The sequence below is a fragment of the Adiantum capillus-veneris genome, chromosome 9 (genome assembly GCF_014529385.1).
Source record: "Adiantum capillus-veneris isolate H3 chromosome 9, ASM1452938v2, whole genome shotgun sequence".
Lineage (NCBI taxonomy): Eukaryota > Viridiplantae > Streptophyta > Polypodiopsida > Polypodiales > Pteridaceae > Adiantum > Adiantum capillus-veneris.
In genome coordinates this window covers 66,049,759-66,073,991 of record NC_140939.1, presented here as the reverse complement: position 1 = coordinate 66,073,991, position 24,233 = coordinate 66,049,759, and the positions used below count along the sequence as shown (strand labels likewise).

General features: G+C 41.6%; 1 long non-coding RNA gene across 1 annotated transcript; it reads left to right on the top strand.

Annotated features, from left to right (window-relative positions):
- The first annotated feature begins 13,686 nt into the window (after nucleotides 1-13,686).
- LOC147450598 (uncharacterized) lies at nucleotides 13,687-15,051 on the top strand. Its single transcript, XR_015189147.1, has 2 exons — nucleotides 13,687-14,315; nucleotides 14,398-15,051. It is a non-coding gene; the product is annotated as an uncharacterized LOC147450598 (long non-coding RNA).
- The last annotated feature ends 9,182 nt before the right edge of the window (nucleotides 15,052-24,233 follow it).

The window sequence follows — 24,233 nt, the reverse complement described above, 5'->3', positions numbered from 1 at the left end:
TTTAGAATGGTCAAAATGAGTCCAAATTCAATTTTAAAAGAAGATTTGGGATCTCTGTGACACTGTGAACACTCCTGTATGGTCAAAAGTACAGTTGGACCCTAAAACTGGCCTAGAGACATCCTACGCGTAGGATGTTTATATGCTTAGAATTTAACAAAATTTGGTCCAGAGACTCCCCTTAAGTCCAGCAACAAAATGGTATGCTCAGAGGTTGATTTGGACCTAAAAATGGCCTTGAGACATCCTACGCGTAGGATGTCTTTTTGCTCAGAATGAACCCAAACTTGGACCAAAGATTCCCCTAGTCTTCAGCAACCCACTGGTATGCTTAGATTTGAGTTTGGATATCAAAAGACCCCAAAACTAGCTATTCTTGCCTTTTTCAGTCAAAAATGCTAAAGTCTGTTCAATCTTCCTTTCACTGACCCAAATGAGATGAAATTTATCACATGCACTCAATACAACATTTAGAACATGCCTATGGAGTCATCCTATGGTTTGGTCTCAAAATTAGGCCTTGGACACAATTTGGGTAGGATGTCTGGCAATTCTCGTCTTTTGGCTTTGATCTGTCAAAATTTGGTCAAATTTCCACTTTCCAGGTGAAAATAGGGTAAAACCTACCTTCTAAATATACTGGTAACCTCAGGTTTTCAAAAAAATGCCCAGATCACCCTGTAGACATCCTACGCGTAGGATGTCTACTGCTTATTTTTTCAGACTGAAGTGTCCATGATGTTTCCTTATGCTCTCAACAAGTGCAAGTATGCTTCACAATTGCAAAAACATGCAAAAATCACTCAATTTAAGCCTTTTCTGAAATTTTACGTTTTCTGACTTCGCTTTTTGGCTTTTGGTCAACAAAAATAGGGAAAAACACCCAAGTCAATATGTTACTAGGTTAAAACCTACCCTCTGAACCCACTGGTAACCTCAGTTTTCCCAAATTCCTTGCCAAACGTGCCATGGAGTAGGATGTCTTTTTTTTCTCGGAATGGACTTCTGTTTCTACCCAAGGTGCTTCTTGATGCATATAACAAGAATATGTGATCACAGCAAATTTTGGATGTCAAAATTGCTCAGAATCACCACTTTTGGGAAAATATTTATCTGAAAGAGTAACATCCCCTTAACTCTCAGTCTATATGTCCAACTGACATGAGCTTTGGTGTGTGTGTCCAACACAACATGCAGAATATGGGTATGATGTCAAAACTTGATTTTTGCTTCCAGAATCACTCTTTAGACATCCTACGCGTAGGATGTCTACTGATGAAATTTTTGGCAGAATTCATCCACAGGAATCCCCAAGTCTTGAGCACTACTTTTCAAGCATTCCTACCAGTTTTTATGCAAAATTGTGCTCAGAATCTTAAGTTTCTTGTTTTCGTGTTTTTGACACTCCATCTTTGGTCTTTTGGGTGTCAAGAGTTGGTCAAAACTCCAGTTTCAATGTATACTTGCGGTAAAACCCCCCTTCTGAACACACTAGTGCAGTCAGAATTTTCAAATTTGGTCTCCAGAACCCCCTTGAGACATCCTACGCGTAGGATGTCTATGTTTACAAAATTGCAGGTTTTCTTCATAGAACCGTTGCAAATGCTCTTTTATATGCACAGCATCAGTCAGTCATACAAAAATATCCACAAAAGCTTGTTTAATGCATTTTTACCCTCAAAAGCACACTTTTCCGTGATTTCAAATTCAATCAAGCACTTTAGCAAATAATTCAGTGTTGAATAGCTCTAGATCAGAATTGGATCACTTACCTAAAGCTACTCCTACAAATCATATGGGGTTTTGCATCTATGAGTAGAAAAACGCTTCACTACCACACACGGACTAGTAAACGCTTTTATCACCTCAAAAATCACTCGACCACCAACAACTACTCTAATCCACAGATCCTAATAAACCTATCTAGTCGCAGACCCTCGGCAAGATACATGCTTCCTGGCTATCCACTTGATCGCGGAATATCCTCTTCCGGATCCACTTAAGAAAAATGCTTTCTTTAGCCGAAACTAAATCAAGCAACCATCACACGAGTGTTAGTAGGAAACCTACTTAGGTCCTTGTGTCCCCGGGAGCGGCGCCAATGTTGCGGGAGCGACTCACACACCCATGAAGTGCATGCAAACACTACCTAGATCAACATAATGTCAATCAAGGACACAGATGACACGATAGGCACACAAAGGAAATCTCTTTAGCTTGTCAGGCTCAGACCATCCTACACATACAACACTCTGGAAGACCAACTAAACCACAATCAAGAACCTCATTGCTCTCAACTACACCACCTAGCCACATACACACATACGGAAGGTAACTCACCTAATCATGCCAGATTTGTACGAAACTTAAGGAACACCATCCCCTCACTAGGATACACCTGTCCCTACGCTTCTACACTCAAAACCCTCACTCTAAACCCATCTGCGGAAAACGCGTAGGATGATAGAGCAGAATTTTGAAAGTGCCCGAAACTGAAATTTATGAGTACCTATGCGTAGCTTATGCTGCCACGATTCTATAGACTACTAGCACGCAGAAAAGAGACATCGTTTGATACACTTACGACCACAAATAGCTCGTAGATGTGTCGGCGTGTGCGCTTCGTCTCGTGTGGAATGCTTGGCATTGTCGCATAGCTCTCCTCGAGCCTACAGCAATGGTGCAATCAGATATCCAATGTGTTGAGCGAGCCGGGCGTAGCAAGAGGATAAAGCTCACGCTCACTCTCTTTCTCTCTCACACACCGTAGACGGCAACGCTAAAGTTTTGATTATGATTAAAAGTCTCTCCTTACAAAATGACCTAGGTACCTTATATACTAAGGCTACCTTAGGTTTAACCCAAAATGGGGTTGAAAGGGTCAAATGGTTTTGTATTTACAATCTGGAAGTGCCATTTCACCCCGGCTTCTGAAACTAGAATAACTACTCATTACAAATGACGTTTATAGACATAATCCGCAGCATTTCATAACTCGCAAAAGATAACACTTTGGTACAAAACTTGAGTTATGTTGTGTTGTTGACCCAACAGTTAACACCAATCATTTCAAGAAGTGCTGGCAGATTTCACCAAGGTCTTCACCCTTGCTTGGGGTGAGAATAACATCTCACATTACATGGTAAGCCATGTCACATAGTGGAATTATTATAAGAGATTGTTTTCATTTCATAATCTGCATCATTTTCTTGTGTGAACATCATATCTTATTTGTGCATGGAGCATTTTTTATGCACATATATGGTTTGCTTGAGTTTCTAGCACTCAAAGCATGGGAAAGTCCCATCATTGAGCTAGGGGGTGTGTACTTTAAAAATACTCCAAATGGTGGTGGTATGGTACAATCAAATTATTTAAAAGAGATGTTCAATTGGTTCTTTCGCACGACATTTTTTTGTAACCTCATCATGGAGCATGCGCAACAATCTCATATTGCAAGGGAAGTGTGAAAATTGAGGCATCAAGAGCATTTACATCACAAAAAACTGCCACAGTGTTACAAGCATTATAAATGACAGGAAAAGAGACACATATTTTATATGCCATATTTTTAGGTCGATTGCTCGGTTTTTATGTGCATCTATGTTTAACATCCCTTCAAAATAGAACCATATATTGATTGTTGACATTGATAGAAGAACATCAAGACATTATACACAGAAAGTTATACAATTGAGAAGACAACACAATCTTTATTTTATTTTTGGTCCAACTGAGCCTTTGTAGGAGATTGAACGAGCTCTTAGACCATGAGAGAATAGGCTTATACTTGCCAACATCCAACATAGATATCAAGTTAGAACTTGGGCTACCTTTTATGGAAAGACGAGTATTCAAGCAGTTTATTCTGCTTGTTATAGTTGTCACACAACCCGATACTCCCTCACTCTCCTTATACACATTAGGAGGGGCAGGGTTTTTGCCTTGCAGTAGGGTAATACTCTCTTAGTTATGGTTTTGTTAGGTTTATATGAGTACAATGGTTGACATCCTTTAGGGAAATCTCATACAATTGAGGGGTGAAGTTTCCCAGATGGTAAGTATTTGAAGCAATTTACCACATTTTGTTTGTCGTCGTTCTTTTGCAGCTCCATTGGATTTTTCACGGGGTTACTTTGAAAAATCTTTTGGACATGTAACTCTTGAGGTATTATATATTTTAAAACTAGTTAGTCTCATTGATGTGTGGGTATCACTTTTCCCAAAAAAAAAATAGAGTGAAAGGCTAGTAGACATAGTGCAGTAGAGTTAAGAGTTAAGAGTTTAGAGATAGAGAAAGGTAGGGAGATGATGTGCGGTAGCAAAGGAGGACAGAAGCAGGGAATATGTACAAAAAACCAAGCTAAAACAGTGTATAGAGAGATATATAAGCCACCAAAAGGGTGCTTGAGGTGGTTAGTCACTTATATCCTTAGTGAAATAGTGCTAAAGACTAGCCTGATTATGAGGATGACATATATTTTAGCTATGTATTGCGAGATGTTCCATATTTCTTAATTTGATACACAACAATGTGTCTCAAGCGTGCTTTATGGTTTTTTTTATGTGTATGATGGTGGTCAAACAAGTTACTCTAAGCATTGGATACTATCTAAGATTTTTGAAAGTGTTTTAGCTTTATGTTAGTTCACAATCATTAAACAGGATAAGTGATCGTAATTCAAATAGTGGATGTAGATGTGGTAATACTATGTCTTACAATGATGGTGATTGGTGCCAAACAAGTAAATACTAACATACGTTGATAACTAATGTTTAGTGGTGGACAGATATGGGCAAGGTATATCTAAGATTAAGATACTCACAAAGGTGAATAAGATTCCAGTCATTATTCATCGAATGTCATGCACTTTATTGTCGTGGAGGCATATTTGCAGATCAATTGATTCTCTAGGAGCAACATCAGAGTATAGTGCCTCCCCAGGGGATTCACTATGGATTTCCGTATGGTATCATGTGAGTGTACAAGAGGGGGGGTTTTAGAGGTCAGACATAAGCGTATACAATAGGGGTAGCCCCCCATTATTTCATGCTCGTACCGTATGCATAAGGGAGGGGGGTACCTACTCCGCGGGGGGGGGGATATTAAGTGCTTATGCTCTAAGACACATGCCCTAACATGCCAATTAAAGAATTTTCACATGAGGGTGTTGTTCTTGGTATTTCAAAGAGTTAATTTAATCCACTAGAAAACTAAGATAGCTATACCAATGAGAAAATATGGTACCTCCATGTCCTCTCCCTCTAACATATTTAAGACTTGTTCAACAAGCTTCTCAATTTGTCGGAGTCGATGCTACCATAAACGTGACTAATCTTCTTCTATGTAGCCACTAGGCATCAATATCTTGGACATTCAGACCCTCATTAGCCTCTTCAACATCATCATCATCAATACCACCATCTGCATAACCTTTGCCTCCACATCTGCACCCTCATTTTATTTATTGTTGTCTTCTTGCACATCATCCAAGTCACTCTTCTCTTCTTCTTCTTTGTATGCAAACTCAATAGCAACACCAATGGCATGATCAAGAGCTTCTCCTGCACCCACGATACCAGCTTTACCACCATCATGTACTCAGCTCCTATTTGCTACACACACTTGTTTGTGCTTTCTGTGATAAAGGATCAAAAAGCTCAGCACACCTTTTCCAGGTGCCACCCAAGCTCCGCTAGCTGGCAGCTGCGTCCATTGCCTTGGTGTGATATGGGCTTACATTACAAAATGATAGAGCTTTATCTTAGGGCCGTGCCACACACGAGCGATCGAACGTGTCAGAAAGTGCAATATTGGGCAATGCGTGTGTAAATCACAAAACAAAAAATTAAGAATGTGTCTAAAATAGGATGTGCGAGCTTACGACTTCACTTAGGAACACTGCTTTGTATACTCAAATTGATATAAAGAAGGAATGTCTAGAATGGAGAAGCTTCATGTATGTAGGATCATAATTTGTACTACTATGGAGGTGATGAGTGAAGGCATTGTCTCCGATGGACCCCCAATCTCTCTCTCTCTCTCTCTCTCTCTCTCTCTCTCTCTCTCTCTCTCTCTCTCTCGCTCTCTCTCTCTCTCTCGCTCGCACCTTGTCTCATTGTGTGTCAAGTTGAAGAGCACATTCGCTCTCACACGAGAATTAGACTCGTGCCTCTTGCGTGCAGGGGGTTGGGCGGGGCTCAAAACCCTCCCCCTTGTCTAACTGTGGAGAGAGATAACATTTACAAGCATTTTTGACCTGCCCAAAGGACTAAGGCCATAGTGATGTGTTGCTTTTTTGATAGTGAAAAAGGGAAGATAATTTTTTATTGACCTTCCCAAAGGGCTAAGGCCATAGTGATGTGTTCCCTTTTTCCTAATGAAAAAGAAGAGGTTGTTTCAAAAAATGTACATCTTTTTTGATTGGTTGATTGCCAGAGTAGACACTCATTATAAAGATTTATAAAGATAGAGGTTTGCAGACACTCATTACAAGGATTTTTGGCTTGTCCTTTTTTGCTAATGAAAAATTCACAATTTTTTGATTGGTTAAACATTCATTACAAAGATAGAAGACGTCCCTCTCAAGGACTGAGGAGTGAGCACTTCAATAAGTAACACTTATAGGAATATTGATATTAAAAGATCTCTCTCTCTCTCTCTCTCTCTCTCTCTCTCTCTCTCTCTCTCTCTCTCTCTCTCTCTCTCTCTCTTCTTTTTGGAATTCTCTCTACCTTTCTTTTAAAATCGTGCTTGCATGCCATTGAATCTACGGTGCATTGTACTTGGATGGAAACTCTGAAATTAAAATAAAAAAGACCCTTTGTTGCTCGATGTGGGTTTGCACTGCGGCTCAAACGTCTAGGTACCTCCTTGCAACTGTGGCTCGGACCTTTACGTTCCTGCAGCTCATGGGTTTATCCTCTCAAATCTCCTCGTCAAAACCCTGCACAGGTCCCCCCTTCCCCCTCTTCTTTCCCTTCTACAACCCTTGACTTCATAATGACACACAAGAAGCCCTCTTCTTTGATAGCTAGTGCCTTGCAAGCCAAGATGCACACACACACACACACACACACACACACACACACAGAGAACTTCTTTGTGCTAATATGTTGCGAGGCTACGATCTGTAGCACAATGGCTTTCTGCTTATACCCCCTCTCTTGGTGGCTGAGGCTTCTTCTTGTGCATTGAAGCATGCCCCCTTTCTCCAATGGCCATGTCTGAGCAGAAAGCTGTGAACCTCATGCAGGAGATCAAGGTGCAGAAGCTTGTGTTGAACGTGTCAATTGGCGAGGGTGGTGATCGTTTTTCAAGAGCTAGCAAGGTTCTTAGGCAGCTAAGGGGGCAAACTCCAGTGGTTTTAAAGGCTCTCTACAAGGTGAGATCTTTTGGAATCAGAAGAAATGAGAAAGTTACTTGTTGCGTTACTATTCGAGGAGCTTAGGCCATGCAACTATTGGAGAGTGGCTCGAAGGTGAAAGAGCACGAGCTTATCAGAAGGAATTTCAATGACATGGGATGTTTTGGCTTTGGCATTCAAGAGCACACTGATTTGGGTATCAAATACGATCCATCTATTGGTATTCGTGGCATATATTTCTATGTGGTGCTTGAGCGAGCTGGTTATAGAGTGCAAGTCTGTGCGACTGTGCTGTGTGTGTGTGTGTGTGTGTGTGTGTGTGTGTGTGTGTGTGTGTGAGAGAGAGAGAGAGAGAGAGAGAGAGAGAGAGAGAGAGAGAGAGAGAGAGAGAGAGAGAGAGAGAGAGAGAGAGAGAGAGAGAGGGGGGGGGGGGGGGGGGGGGGGGAGGGGGGGGGGGGGGGGGGGGGGGGGGGGGGGGGGAGGGAGGGAGGGAGAAAGGGAGGGTTAGAGGCCTACAAGGACATAGCTGAAGAGAGTTTTTGTTCTTCTTTTATTCTTCATTCTTCCCTCGCTGCTCCTAATTAATCAAGGCAACATCAACAACATTAGCATGGTTAAAATGGAAGCAACGGTGGGCACATCCATAGCTTTTCTAATTGTTCTTCTCATTGCTTTTATCATGGTCATCACCAATCTCTAATAGGGTGCAGGGAAACAAGCTTGCAATGCACTCCTCTCATCAACCCTCTCTCTCTCTCTCTCTCTCTCTCTCTCTCTCTCTCTCTCCCCCCCCCCCCCCCCCCCCCTTTTTTCCTTGTCTTCCATCTCTGCTTTTTTCAATGAGTAGAGCTTTATGGCAGAACTTCATTGCCAACTTATAAGGTCTATCGTCTCCTTCTCAGCACCTTCATTGTCACCGGCATCATATGGAGCTTGCACATTAAGCTTGACCACCCCATTTCCCTCATGTTTTAGGCATAGGCCTAACCATAGATCAACATACACTACTTTTGCACCAGAGCTGAGCTCAACATTCCCTACACCAATGCCATACTCACCCAAGGAAACCATGATCTTTGCAAGGAGCTGCAAGTGGAACTGCAAAATGTTCTCTGAAGCTAAGGAATTTATAAAGGACAAGCTAGGATGTCAGAGGAGGACGATGATGAGGAGGAGAGTTGTCACAGGGCTCACTGCAGACCACAGTAAAGGTTCCGAAGGAGAGAGAAGGGAACCAAGGGAGCATGGGCCACATATCATCGAAGTGGAGATGCATGGGAGTAACCATTGGGAGGGCTTGCTTGACCCTTTGGACTTGGATCTCACAAGAACTATCCTCTTTTATGGGGACCTCAACCAAGATGTCTACGATTCATTGAAAATCGATGAACATTCAAAGTATAAGGGCGCCAAAGCCGTGTTGCTTTGATGATCACCAAAGCCGGCATGTTGGCCATAGATGCACAGTGCGCACCTATATGGAGAGAGAGAGAGAGAGAGAGAGAGAGAGAGAGAGAGAGAGAGAGAGAGAGAGAGAGAGAGAGAGAGAGAGAGAGAGAGAGAGAGAGAGAGAGAGAGAGAGAGAGAGAGAGAGAATTTGTTCTGGTGTTTTGTTCCAAGTTGTTTCACGTTTACAGAGTGGATGACTAATGGGCTTTGAAGGGGTTGATATGAGGCACTATGGCATGCTTTTGCCCTTTGTTTTTTCTGCGTATCTCCTGGAGAAGCTGGTTGTGGCCATAGGGATGAGTGCTTGCTTGCCTTAGTTCATCAATGGTCCGCTGCATTGATGTGCTCAATGCAAGTTATAAGAACCTCCATAGCTCCAGATCTCGGTATGCTCCTCATTCTTTTTATCCCAGCATTTTAATTGTTCATCTTGTTGCAATTCTTTTGTTTTCTAGAACTTTTGCACTGCCCTCGATCTCAAGACCCTTAGAGCATTCAGCCCACCTAATGCACATCCACATCCTCCTTGGATTTGACCCATCTAATGCATGCCCACATCCTCCTTAGGTTTGTTGAAGCATGATTGGCGGGGTGGGACATGGTGTACTCAAAAGGTTTTGCTAATGTGCATAGTGGATCTTGGCTGCAGGTCAAGATGGTGGGTGGAGATGGGGAAGGTAGCATCGTGGAGGTTAACCTCGTCTACACTTGCCATGTTTTAAAGCTTGCAACCTGCTTGCTTGATTTGGTTTTTGTTCTCAACATACGGTAAAAAAAGGACGAGTCTCCCACAATGCTTGTTGCCCGCTCCACATGCTGCTCTCGAGCCTCTCGTGAACGTCTTGCATTTTGCCATGACGCAACCATTGGTAGCGACCAAGACCAAGCAAACAAAAACATGGACCGTTTGCATGTCAACCTCCATCTACTAATGTTTGCTCTGTCGTAGCTGTCATTGTTCAGTATATGTTTTGTATCTTGCACCATTATCTTTCAAGCCTTGTACTCGTGCATGGTAAATGCAACCTGCATGATCTACCTTAGCTTGCCTATATCTATTATTTGACCTTGCCTGTGATGCCTGTGAAGCTTGGATCTGCCTTATTTTGAGCTTGCTTTGGCCCCTAGCAAGAGCTCAGATTTCGGCCACCAGCTCTCCTTGAGTTGATTGTGCTATTGGCTATTGGAGATGCTAGTGCTCTTGGTAATTTGGTTCTTGGCTATTGAGAGGCTATTTGTTGCTTTTCATGGTTTTTTTCTCTTAACATCTATTGCAAATGAAAACACAATCTACACTTCTGTTCATTTGCACTTCAACATGTATTTTTGCAAATACATGTGCTTCTAAATTGTTATGTTACTAGCATACATAAAATAGCGGGTCATTACATTCCGTACAAAATCCGTATGAGGGGGGATGGATCATTGCAAGAACGTCCGTATCTTGTCCATATGTAGGGGGTAGATTAGCATGTAAGATATCGTACATAGGGGGGTTTCTATAATTTTGGTGACATCCCCCCATTACTAAGAGTGAATCCCCAGGAGTGCCTCCCATTCTCCCTTTGTTGGCTTCCATCTTCTGTAGAAAAAGACAATTGACAAGCTTGCTTTGCAATATGGTATCTGCACGCCACAACTACAGAGCACTTGATTGTATCTCCCTGGTGGTTGACCACCTTAGTCTCCCATCCAACTACAAGGAAACTATTGATCGCACTTCCCCCTTTGCAAGTCCACCATAAACTTGACTAATCTTCCTCTATGTAGCCACTAGGCATCAATATCTTGGACATTCCGACCCTTATTAGCCTCTTCAACATCATCATCATCAATACCACCATCTGCATAACCTTTGTCTCCACATCTGCACCCTCATTTTATTTATTGTTCTCTTCTTGCACATCATCCAAGTCACTCTTCTCTTCTTCTTCTTTGTATGCAAACTCAATAGCAACACCAATGGCATGATCAAGCGCTTCTCCTACACCCACGATACTAGCTTTACCACCATCATTGTAATCAGCTCATATTTGCTACACACACTCGTTCGTGCTTTCTGTGACAAAGGCTCAAAAAGCTCAGCACACCTTCTCCAGGTGTCGCCCAAGCTCCGCTAGCTGGTCAGTTACGTCCATTGCCTTGGTGTGATATGGGCTTACATTACAAAATGATAGAGCTTTATCTTAGGGCCGTGCCACACACGAGCGATTGGACATGTCAGAAAGTGCAATATTGGGCAACGCGTGTGTCAATCACAAATCAAAAAAATTGATGTGCGAGCTTACAAGTTCACTTAGCAACACACTTTGTACACTCAAATTGATATAAAGAAGGAATGTCTAGAATGGAGAAGCTTCATGTATGTAGGATCATAATTTGTACTACTATGGAGGTGATGAGTGAAGGCATCGTCTCCAATGGACCCCCCCAATCTCTCTCTCTCTCTCTCTCTCTCTCTCTCTCTCTCTCTCTCTCTCTCTCACCTTGTCTCATTGTGTGTCAAGTTGAAGAGCACATTGGCTCTCACATGAGAATTAGACTCGCGCCTCTTGCGTGCCGGGGGTTGGGCGGCTCGAATCCCTCCCCCTTTGTCTATAGTGTAGAGAGAGATAACATTACAAGCATTTTTGGCCTGCCCAAAGGGTTAAGGCCATATTGATGTGTTCCTTTTTGGATAGTGAAAAAGGGAAGATTGTTTTTAATTGGCCTGCCCAAAGGGCTAAGGCCATAATGATGTGTTCCCTTTTTCCTAATGAAAAAGAAGAGGTTGTTTTAAAAAATGTACATCTTTTTTGATTGGTTGATTGTCAGAGTAGACACTCATTATAAAGATTTAAAAAGATAGAGCTTTGCAGACACTCATTACAAGGATTTTTGGCCTGTCCTTCTTTGCTAATGAAAATTTCACAATTTTTTGATTGGTTAAACATTCATTACAAAAGTAGAAGACATCCCTTTCAAGGACTGAGGAGTCAGGACTTCAATAAGTAACATTTATAGGAATATTGATATTGAAAGATCTATCATATCTCTCTCTCTCTCTCTCTCTCTCTCTCTCTCTCTCTCTCTCTCTCTCTCTCGTCATTTTGGAATTCTCTCTGCCTTTCTTTTAAAATCGTGCTTGCATGCCACTGAATCTACGGTGCATTATACCTGGATGGAAACTCTGAATTAAAATAAAAAAGACCCTTTGTTGCTCGATGTGGGTTTGCACTGCGGCTCAAACCTTTAGGTACCTCCTCGCAATTGTGGCTCGGATGTTTACGTTCCTACAACTCATGGGTTGATCCTCTCAAATCTCCTCGTCAAAACTCTATGCAGGTCCCCCTTTCCCCCTCTTCTTTCCCTTCTACAACCCTTGACTTCATAATGACACACAAGAAGCCCTCTTCTTTGGTAGCTAGTGCCTTGCAAGCCAAGATGCACAGAGAGAGAGAGAGAGAGAGAGAGAGAGAGAGAGAGAGAGAGAGAGAGAGAGAGAGAGAGAGAGAGAACTTCTTTGTGCTACTGTGCTACGAGGCTACGATCTGTAGCACAGTGTCTTTCTGCTTATACCCCCTCTTTGGTAGCTGAGGCTTCTTCTTTTGCATTGAAGCATTCCCACTTGCTGCACAGAGAGAGAGAGAGAGAGAGAGAGAGAGAGAGAACTTCTTTGTGCTACTGTGCTACGAGGCTACGATCTGTAGCACAGTGGCTTTCTGCTTATACCCCCTCTTTGGTAGCTGAGGCTTCTTCTTTTGCATTGAAGCATGCCCACTTGCTGCAATGGCCGTGTCTGAGCAGAAAGTTGGTGCAGAAGCTTGTGTTAAACGTGTCAGCTGGTGAGGGTGGCGATCATTTGTCAAGAGCTACCAAGGTTCTTGAGCAGCTAAGCGGGCAAACTCCAGTGTTTTCAAAGGCTCTCTACAAGGCAAGATCTGTTGGAATCGAAAGAAATGAGAAATTCGCTTCTTGTCCTACTCTTCGAGAGCTTAGGGCACGCAACTATTGGAGAGTGGCTTGAAGGTGAAAGAGCAAGAGCTTATCAAAAGGAATTTCAGTTACACGGGATGGTTTGGCTTTGGCATTCAAGAGCACAGCAATTTGGGTATCAAATACGACCCATCTACCGGTATTTATGGCATTTATTTCTATGTGGTGCTTGAGCGAGCTGGTTATAGAGTGCGAGTCTGTGCGACTGTGCACAGTGTGAGTGTGTGTGTGTGAGAGAGAGAGAGAGAGAGAGTGAGGGAGGGTTGCAAGGACATAGCTAAAGAGAGTTTTTGTTCTTCTTTTACTCTTCATTCTTCCCCCGCTGCTCCTAATTAATGAAGGCAGCCTCATCTCCAGCATCAGCATCATTAGCATGGTTAAAATGGCAGCAATGGTGGGCACATCCATAGCTTTTCTAAACGTTCTTCTCATTGCTTTTATCATGGTCATCACCAATCTCTAACAGGGTGCAGGGAAACAGGCTTGCAATGCACTTCTCTCTCTCTCTCTCTCTCTCTCTCTCTCTCTCTCCCTTTTCCTTGTCTTCCATCTCTGCTTTTTCAGTGAGCAGAGCTTTATGGCAGAACCCCATTGCCAACTGTTAAGGTCTATCATCTCCTTCTTAGCACCTTCACCATCACCGGCATCATATGGAGCTTGCACATTAAGCTTGACCTCCCCATTTCCCTCCTGTTTTAGGCATAGGCCTAACCACAGAGCAACATACACTACTTTTGCGCCGGAGCTGAGCTCAACATTCCCTACACCAATGCCTTACTCACCCAAGGAAACCATGATCTTTGCAAGGAGCTGCAATTGGAACTGCAAAATGTTCTTTAAAGCTAAGGAATTTACAAAGTACAAGCTAGGACTGTCAGAGGAGGACTAAGAGGACGATGATGTGGAGGAAGAGCTGTCGTAGGGCTCACTGCAGACCACAGTAAAGGTTCCGAAGGAGAGAGAAGGGAACCAAGCGAGCATGGGCCGCATATCACAGAAGTGGAGATGCAAGGGAGTAACCATTGGGAGGGCTTGCTTGACCCTTTGGACCTAGATCTCAGAAGAACTATCCTCTTTTATGGAGAGAGAGAGAGAGAGAGAGAGAGAGAGAGAGAGAGATCTGTTCTGGTCTTTTGTTCCAAGTTGTTCACGTTTCAGAGTGGATGACTAATGGGCTTTGAAGGGGTTGATGTGAGGCACTACGGCATGCTTTTGCCCTTTGTTTTTTCTACATTGCCATTTCGTGGAGAAGCCGGTAGTGCTTGCTTGCCTTAGTTCATCAACGGTGTGCTGCATTGATGTGCTCAATGCAAGCTATAGGAACTTCCATAGCTCCAGATCTCAGTATGCTCCTCATTCTTTTTATCCCTGCGTTTTAACTGTTCATTTTGTTGCAATTCTTTTGTTTTCCAGAACTTTTGCACTGCCCTCGACCTCAAGACCCTTAGAGCATTCGGCCCACCTATGCACATCCACATCCTCCTTGGATTCGACCCATCTGATGCATGCCCACATCCTCCTTAGGTTTGTCGAAGCATGTTTGGCGGGGTGGGACATGGTGTACTCAAGAGGTTTTGCTAATGTGCATACTGGATCTTGGCTACAGGTCAAGATGGTGGGTGGACATGGGGAAGGCAGCATCGTGGAGGTCAACCTCGTCTACACTTGCCATGTTTTAAAGCTTGCAACCTGCTTGCTTGATTGGTTTTTGTTCTCAACATACGGTTAAAAAAGGACGAGTCTCCCGCAATGCTTGTTGCCCGCTCCACATGCTGCTCTCGAGTCTCTCGTGAATGTCTTGCACTTTGCTGTGACGCAACCGGTGGTAGCGACCAAGACCAAGCAAACAAAAACAGGGACCGTTTGCATGTCGACCTCCATCTACTAAAGTTTGCTCTGCAGGAGCTGTCATTGTTTACTATATGTTTTGTATCTTGCACCATTATCTCGCTGTGAAGCCTTGTACTCGTGCATGGTAAATGTAGCTTGCATGATCTACCTTAGCTTGCCCATATTTATTAGTTGACCTTGCCTGTGATGCTTGTGAAGCTTGAATCTGCCTTATTCTAAGCTTGCTTTGGCCCCTAGCAAGAGCTCAGATTTCGGCCACCAACTCTCCTTGAGTTGATTGTGCTATTGGCCATTGGAGCTACTAGTGCTCTTGCTAATTTGGTTATTGGCTATTGAGAGGCTATTTGTTGCTTTTCATGGTTTTTTTCTCTTAACGTCTATTGCAAATGAAAACATACTACAATCTACACTTCTGTTCATTTGCACTTCAACATGTATTTTTGTAAATACATGTGCTTCTAAAATTGTTATGTTACTAGCATACATAAAATAACGGGTCATTACATTCTGTACGAAATTCGTATGAGGGGGGATGGATCATTGCGAGAACGTCCGTATCTTGTCCGTATGAAGGGGGTAGGTTAGCATGTAAGATACCGTACATAGGGGGGTTTCTCTAATTTTGATGCACGCAGTTGACATCCCCCATTACTAACCGTGAATCCCCTGGGAGTGCCTCCCATTCTCCCTTAGTCGGCTTCCATCTTCTGTAGGAAAAGACAATTGACAAGCTTTGCTTCGCAATATGGTATTTGCACGCCACATTCTCAGCAACTACAGAGCTCTTGATTGTATCTCCGTGGTGGTTGACCACCTTAGTCTCCCATCCAAATGCAAGGAAACTGTTGATCGCACTTCCCCCTTTGCAAGTCCACGTTGTTTGGTGTCCTGTGAACAGGATAAGTGATCATAATTCAAATAGTGGATGTAGATGTGGTAATACTATGTCTTACTATGATGGTGATTGGTGCCAAACAAGTAAGTACTAACATACGTTGATCATGTTTAGTGGTGGACAGATATGGATCTCCAATCCATATGTGGGCAGATATGCATGCACTTGTTTTTTCTTTTCTCATCGTGTGGTAATTATGTTTTGTATGGTGATTCCTATGGAAGTCAAACCATATTTACCTATGATTTACATCCGCCTTTGTTTATGCAATATGGAATGACTATCTAAGGTTACGCATTATAGTGAAACCCTATTTCATACCATAATGATGCTTATTCACATATAACTTCAATCAAAGATAGAACTTATGAAATTTTAACAATCTTGAAATAGTTTTTTACATTTAATACTATTGAATCCATGATGCCGTTAGCCACAATATGTGAACGATTAATTAACTAAGCCAACCTAGTTGCTTGATGTGGTAGCCATCCAACGTTTCTTCTTGTTGACAAATTGTGTAGGGTAGGGAATCCAAGGGGATAAATCTTTTGGATGTAGTACCCAAATTTTCACATGTGATGAATCCATTGCTCTCTAATTACCTCTGTGTGTGTGTGTGTGTGTGTGTGTGTGTGTGTGTGTGTGTGTGTGTGTGTGTGTGTGTGTGTGTGTGAGAGAGAGAGAGAGAGAGAGAGAGAGAGAGAGAGTGCTTAGATGGGCCACTTTATACTCGGGTAGCAGCGAGAGTGTGGGTGTGTATATGCATGGATGTGAGGGCTATAGAGCTACTTAAATCTCATTTCATAAACAAACAAACCCATTTCCATTTTGCATTACATCTCTCTTCTTTATGGTGAACTTGTGATGGCTTAGCAACTACTCAAGATCGTGTTTATGAGTCCAAGTTAATTGATCTTGGAACCTAATTCGCTTGAGTGATAATCTAGCCTACACGCACTCACTTGTGTGCACGATGTTTGTTTTTCATCCACCCTAGCTAGCACAATCTCATTCCCATTAAGTGGTATCAAAGCTTTAGGTTATGCTAGCTAGATTTGTCGTTATGCATTAGTGTGTTAGTGATAAGCATCTTTATTAAAGTAAGTATTTATTAATCCGTTGGCATTTACTATAACTATTTGCATCTCTCACTAATTAAATCCTTATCTAGCTATGTGAAGGCATGTTCTTGGCACACCCAAGAGGCCACTACCCTCCATGGCTAGCTAGGCTTGATTAGGGAGAGGACTAGCACCTATTATTGTATTTCTAGTCTTTTTTGGTGTCAATTTTCTAGTTGTGTACATATCCAATTAATCTTCTTGATTTTGTACATCCCAAATCTCTCCTCGTAAGCTCTCCATAGAGCCCTTGATTGCTCCATTCCGACATCAGGAAATCCCTCAAGGCCATAACCATTTTTATGTTATTTTAAGGTGTGTGGACATTTGTGTGTGTGTGTGGGAGGGGAAGTGCCTACAAAGTTGAGAATAAGTCATACTCTCCTCACAACATGGTGGTTGCCCACTTAGCTTAGCCCATCACACTTGAAATAGTGTGTGTGTGCTAGTACGTATTTTCAAAGCCGAAAACAGGTAGGGAGCAATGTGGGTAGACATTCAAACTCATTGCAAAAGGGATTTTTGAGGCCGTGGGGTCTGCAAGGGCCAACTCCCATGCAATGTTGAGCCACAACCGCATGCCACACCTTTTGAAAAGGACCCTATGCCTCTTTCGAGTCCGTTAGCCCCTGTTCACATGCCCCGCGGTCGTATCGTGTGCACCCGCTACCCGGCATCCTACACAAAGTGCCCACATCTACTCGAAGGTCTACCCATTGCACGGAATCTTGCCTAGGGGCCTTTCCCATGGCCTAGCATGAGCTCCCCACATTCCCAAGGCTCCAACCCTTTAGGGTGCTATCCTACGAGCTGGCCACCAAGGCTTAAAGCCTCCAAGGCAAAGCACATTCAAATCTCTTAAAGAGTTCCAAGTGGAAGGATAAATCTCAACAAAGGAATTTTACCAAGAGCCAGTTCCCGTATGAGCTAAGCAAGCCTCACTTCAACATAAGCCCCTATTCTTGTGACCTTAATTCTTTGAAAAGCTTCAAATCATTGGTATGAAGGGGTTCATCAAAGGCTCAAGGCAGGGAAGTTCAAACAAGTTCAAAACATTTTGTGAACAGGGGCTTCACCCAAAAGTTGAAGAGGTACTTCACATTGAAGAGAAACTACAAGTGTTAAAATTGGAAATCTTACAGCCAACCACAATTTCCCGCAATAATGTATGATTTTATATCTATCATCAAGGATATGAGCATGGGGAGGATACAAAGACAAAGACCATGAAGCAGTTGAATACAAAGCATTGAAGAAGATGAAGGTGCTCTTGATTAGAGAAAAGCAGACATTTTTTAGGATTTTTCTCTTGGATTGGAGTGTGGCTCCTGGATTGGAGTGTTATGTTGTTTGTGCTTCTGGATTGGAGTGTTGTCTTTCTTCATCAAGTTGTAGCCTCTCTTCAAGGGGAGGAAGTTTTTCATCCTTTGTGGATATGTCATCCTTGGATATGTCATCCTTAGTGGATATGTATTGACATCCTCTGTGGGTACTGTGTCATCCTTAGTGGATAAATAATCTTCAATGTATTGTCCTAGTCCCCAAATCTCAAGGAGAGGATTGTAAGGTATGAGCTTTGTCTTAGAATATGAGTCAAGGAGAGAAGAGTGGATTTATCCCACCCGTAGTGGTGCAAGGCTATAGAGCTACTTAAAGCTCATCTTATGAATAAACAAACCCATTTCCATTTTGCATTACATCTCTCTTGTTTATGGTGAGCTTGTGATGGCTTAGCAACTACTCAAGATCATGTTATGAGTCCAAGTTAATCAATCTTGGAACCTAATTCTCTTGAGTGATAATTTAGCCTACACACACTCACTTGTGTGCATGATGTTTGTCTTTCATCCACCCTAGCTAGCACGATTCCAGTCCCATCAATATGCAACACAAGGGGGAAAAATGGTTGAGGGTGTGTGCTCATTGCATTAGTACTTGTTGCTATGAAAGCGTAGATGGAGCGTAGATGGGACGAGTGCAAAAGTGTTTGTGGTGGAGCATTGGCATATCATGGGTAGCACAACATTGGCTTATAAGGCATGCACATATCATGGGTAGTACAACATTGTCTTATGAGGCATGCACAATTCCAAGAATAGAAAAACCTTCATTGGAAGCTTTAGTGCCTCTTAATGAGGCTTAGTATCTAGATATTGTTAATGTTAGTCTTGCATCACCACAAAACTTAAAGGAGGGAGATAGTGAGTTGTTAACCATGATGTTTAAAAGCTGGGTATTTTTTTATAAATTATGCTCACATTGGAAAACTATGTGTCGAAAAAATCATAAATAGTATATACTTGTCATTGCTTATAGATGCGGAGCTTTTGTCTTGGGGAGTCCACTATGTGAAAAGTGCATATAGCACGCGCGAACAAAAGGTATTTAAATATTCCCTTACTTGTATATATTCAAGTATTATATGTACCCCTTATGTATGCATTTTTGTAAAAAAACTAGTCCTTACGTATGAAAATTTTCACTCTCTCAATTAAAAAACCCTTTATGTAAGTATATTTTGTTATAAATGTATCTAATTATAAATCCCTTATTTTGTTTGCATGTGCTATCTTACATATTTCCTAGTGAATGCATCGCGGTTTTTTGTATGCATGGTGGGGGAAAGATGAGAATATGGAAAGAGAGAAACTAGGGATAATTTTATTTGTGATTATTCTCTACGAATGCACATAAAGTAGAGAAGGTGGCTGTCTTTGGTTTTTTAGAACACTTTTTCATAGGGTGCTTTATAACTTGTTGCTTCCCTTGCATGATTGTGGTCATCATAACCGAGTCTTCTACCAAGTTGGCAACCTAAAAAATGGTGGGTGTGTTTATGATTGCACAAGTTCAAGTGGACCTAGAGTTTTCATTTCCTATTGCATATGTGTGTCAATGTGTTTTTTTTTTTAAATCTAGTGTGTTCAAATGCCCCTAGTGTGTGTGTGTGTGTGTGTGTGTGTGTGTGTGTGTGTGTGTGTGTGTGTGTGTGTGTGAGAGAGAGAGAGAGAGAGAGAGAGAGAGAGTTTCTCCAAGTTATTGTTTCTACTTTTAAGCTATCACTAAAACACTCAAATCTATACCTCTCAAACTCCTTAATGTCTCATTCTCTTAGTGCGAAAGCAGCTCGCATGCACCTCTCAGTCTCTTAGTTAATTGCAATCGCCCAACACTTACTATATAGAATGCTAGCACATGTGCACAAAAATAAGAGTTGGGGTTTTACTAATGTGTGAAGTAGCAATGCAGACATTGTGTGTCCAATTTTACAATGGAGAGGCTATGATGGTAGGGAGCTAAGAATATAGATGGCATTTTTGTGTCTACTATTTGTTTTGGTAATTGCAAAATAAATTAACAACCTTTGAATTTTGGAACCTTAGCATTTTGGAAGTCTTAATGGGCTAAACCTTAGGGTCTTCTAAGCCCATTGTTGCACATTGCTCTTTTCCAGATGGCCCCCCCTTTGGATCCCCCTTTGGATCCCTACTCTGGCCAGTCTGCCAGCTTAACCAATATTCTAGCTTTTCTCCCCTGGTACTTTCCATATTAAATGATCAGTTTAACATAAGAAAATCATTTAGGAGAATTAGAAGGTTATATTTCTAGGTATGGTTGTGTTGGTAAAATCATTATTGATAGAGGAGAGTTGAATGTAAATGAATCTTGTGAGTTGTTTGCTCGTTTGGGCATCAAATTGGATCTTACTACAATGTACAATCCAAAAGGTAATGGGAAAAGTGAAGGAGGGCATCTGCCTATTTTTAAGGCTTTAACAAAGGCATACCAGGTGATTGGCCTAAGCTTCTACCTTTTTTCTTTATGGGATGATCGCAATATGCATATTTTTGTTGATGGCTTTTATGCCACATGAAATGATTCATGGACAAAAACCCATTATGCTTACAGAGGAGGCGATTATGTCTTGGACTATAACGCCGTGGAAAGTAGATATGTCTATAGAACATTTACTTGCTTTATGTATTTTCCAACTTGAGAGGCATCAAGAAGATATTGATTAAGCCAAAGAAAAGCTCAAGGAGGATTGAAGAATAAAGTAGCATTTGATGAGAAGCATAGGCTATAGCCTTGTGCTATGAAAGAGGGTGATTAGGTACTTGTTTATGATAATAGTTTATAAAACGAATACTCTGCTATGCAAAAGATGTTCAAATGTTTGTTTGGACCATATGATGTACTTCAAGCTTATGACAATGCAACATATAAATTATGTCAGTTCAATGGCACTGAGCTTAGAGTTCCCATTGCAGGGGAAAAAATCAAACTGTTCAAGAAATGGGAGGGTGAGTTCAATTTTGCGGATCAAATCTTAGATCAGCTCCCAAGAAATGATGATGATATGTATGCATCAGACGATGTGTCTGATGAAACTTTTAATGATGCAAATTAATGGATAATAATGTTGGCACATGCCAGAGGGTGGATGTCATGATGCTCTGCATCCATAAGGGGAGACTCAAAAAAAACACAGGGTTTTTGACTTTATAACAACCTGAGAAAATTTAATGCCATCTATTATCGACTTGGTTATAGGCTATTAGGGAAGGATATCATGATTGTCGATGCTTTGATTGATTTGCATGTCGATATTGCAAATGGAAAAGCTTTGATCAATATGTATGCTAATTATTGGCTAGCTTTGTGGCCATTGAAGAATACTGTGGTGTTTGGCAATGTCATGGTTGATATTCATGCCAAATATGGTGCACTTTAGCGAGCAATAAGTGATAGAAGGGATATGTAATTTATGGGCATGGCAATGATGTGGTACACGGAAATGATTTAGTCAGAATCTATGCCTAATGTGGTGACTAGCAATGCTTTGTTTAACATGTATGCCAAACGTGATGCACTTCATGCATCACAAAAAGTTATTGAGGAGCTTCCAATCTAGGATGTTCGTTCTTAAATATAGTGAATGGCATCCCTTGTAGTACATTGATTATGGTATAAGTCCAACATAGCTGCGACAGGAAACTTTGAGCTGCTTTTATTGGATGTGAAGGCAATGACTTTTCTAATGCATTCACCTATGCTTGAACCTTAAAGGGAAAATGTCCTTACAATGGCCACCAAAAATCCCAAGCAATGGCTTCCCATAAGCCTTACAAGTGGTCACCTGCTGGGGAAAAATTAAAGGGCGTAATGTGAATGGGGAGAAAAATATAGAAGGAAAACAAAAAGAAAGCATAGCGAGGAGTGGGCAGGAAAGAGAAGCCACTTAGGAGCTCGCCCTGGGCTGTGGGAGGCTTGGGAGAAGTTGGTCGTGAAGCAAAAAGACCTCATTTGATCATGGTACAGCCTTTTGGCTCCAAAATCATTGGATTTTGTGCAAGTTGGAGTTTGCTACTGCCACATAATTACATCATGTCCCATGCCACAACAATCGCAGCATCGTGACTAATTGTGGGTGCATTAAAAGGGGTTTTTACCTAAAATTCAGCTCATCCACCACCCTCAACAAATGTCGGTGCCTAAAAAGCTACTTCACACTAACAAGAATCCTATTGTGGAACCATCCTATCGACATCATCAACGGAAACCGCAATTACAAACGATAAAGTGGGTTTGGAAACCTAAGTAGAACCTGAGCAGAGGATCAACCAAAAATAGAAATGGGAGATACAGATGCTTTGCAATTTATGAACTTTGAAGAAACCAACACTCAAGAAGGAAATCTCCCGAAACTTGTGATTATCCAAGAGGAAGCCAGCCCCTCCGCTCCAATCAAAAGCTTAATTGCAGATGAAGAGGCCATGCTAAAGAACCAAGTAGAAGATGAAACACAAAACATATGGAAAGAAGCCATATAGTGGGAGGAGAGGATCATGCACTCTGTTAATGTCAATCTCATCACATTGGCCAATGTAAATGAAGAAGGGCATCAAAAAGATCTTCCCTACCCACTCATCAAATTTGAAGTGCCGCAAACCAAAGAAAGATTTCTCAAGGATATCAAAGCCAACCCTACAATGGAACGTTCCAAGTGGTGAGAAATTTGGTTGAGCCGACACCCCAAGTATCTCATCGTATGTACAGATGCACCACCAAATATAAAGCAAGATCCTATGCAGTGTCCGGTTCCAAGAGTTCGCAACTGGCAGCAACACTCTATCATACAGCAGAAGCGACCAAGATGGCTCAACTATCCAAGGTTTCCACCACCACCAAAATGCACACCCACTGAAGACTATATGGTGGACAATCTCTCCTCAACAATACAGCTATTCCTTGGAATACCAAATTTGGCTTGCATTATGCTAGTCAAGATCTCTAAGATGCTCCTAGCTTGCCTACAGACCTTTGATTGCGCAGAGTAGACGGATACTGTCCGGATGTCCTTTCTCAAAGGCAATAAAGGTCTATGCTATGATTTGTCAGGGCAACCTTCAGAGGAAGTGCTCCATGGCTTCTATGCCATCTTACCGTCTTACTACATGCAAAATTTTCAAGAAGCATTCTATACGGGCTTTTTCACTTACAAAAGCAAAGTTCTTGGCCCAGTCATCACAAATCTGTGAGATCGCTTTGTTAGATATTCATCCATTGAGAAAAAGAACAAAATCATGCAGTTCATGTCTACAAAGGACAAAGAACGTTGGCTCAAGTATCAACAGGGATTGGAGCAACACAACAAAATGATAGAAGCCAAAAAGCCTGACCACTACTTATAGCACCCTAAGTAGTTGTGTCATGGATGACACAGTCAAGGAGGAGGGAATGTTAGCGGCTCAACAAAAAAGCATCAAAAGTACATCACCCTTATTTTTCATCCCTACTGATTGTATCAAGACCTCATTATTAATGAGAAATCCCGTAAAGGTCCAAATTTATTGTATTATTATTGATTGTCAAAGAGTGCAAAGGGGTCAGGGGCTTCCAAAGTTGTAATTAAATGGAGTTCTTAAGCCTTCACATTGAGCCCAATTAGAGAGGAATCCGTTTCTTAAACCTTGGCTACGGTATAAAAGCCAATTTTGTAACTTTTGATCTAATTTTTTGGATAATGAAAGTGAGTGTACGCTGCAGTACAATACTGTGAGTTCTATATTTGTTCAATTGTTTGTGTCTCCCTCATGCAGTGTTGCATTGTGATTCTGAGCATACCAACATGGTCACAGGTGAAAGCTCTTCCTTTCTATGTAGACTTTATGTGATGAAGTTGTGTTTTTAGTCATGCTCATCTACAAGTTATTTTCATTCTCTATGCACAATATACGCATCTAAACTCATTTTTTATCGTAGGAATAGATAGAGCACATCTTAAGGAAGCTATAGAGTGCTTCAAAGGCTGAAACTAGTCTGATTAAAATGGCATGTTTATCTTTCGCTCGATTTTTCTTGAGTGTCGAAAATGGAATTTTGAGCATATGGGGATGTTGATGATACTCTGCATATTCTAGGTAGTAAGTTTCATTGCATTTTGTTGACGACTATAGCTAACACACTAGAAGATCCCAATTTTTCTAATACTTATTTTGACAAACTCGTTAATTATTATGGGGCTCGATTGAGTTTCCAGATTGTAATTTAGTAAGTAAGTGAAATGTC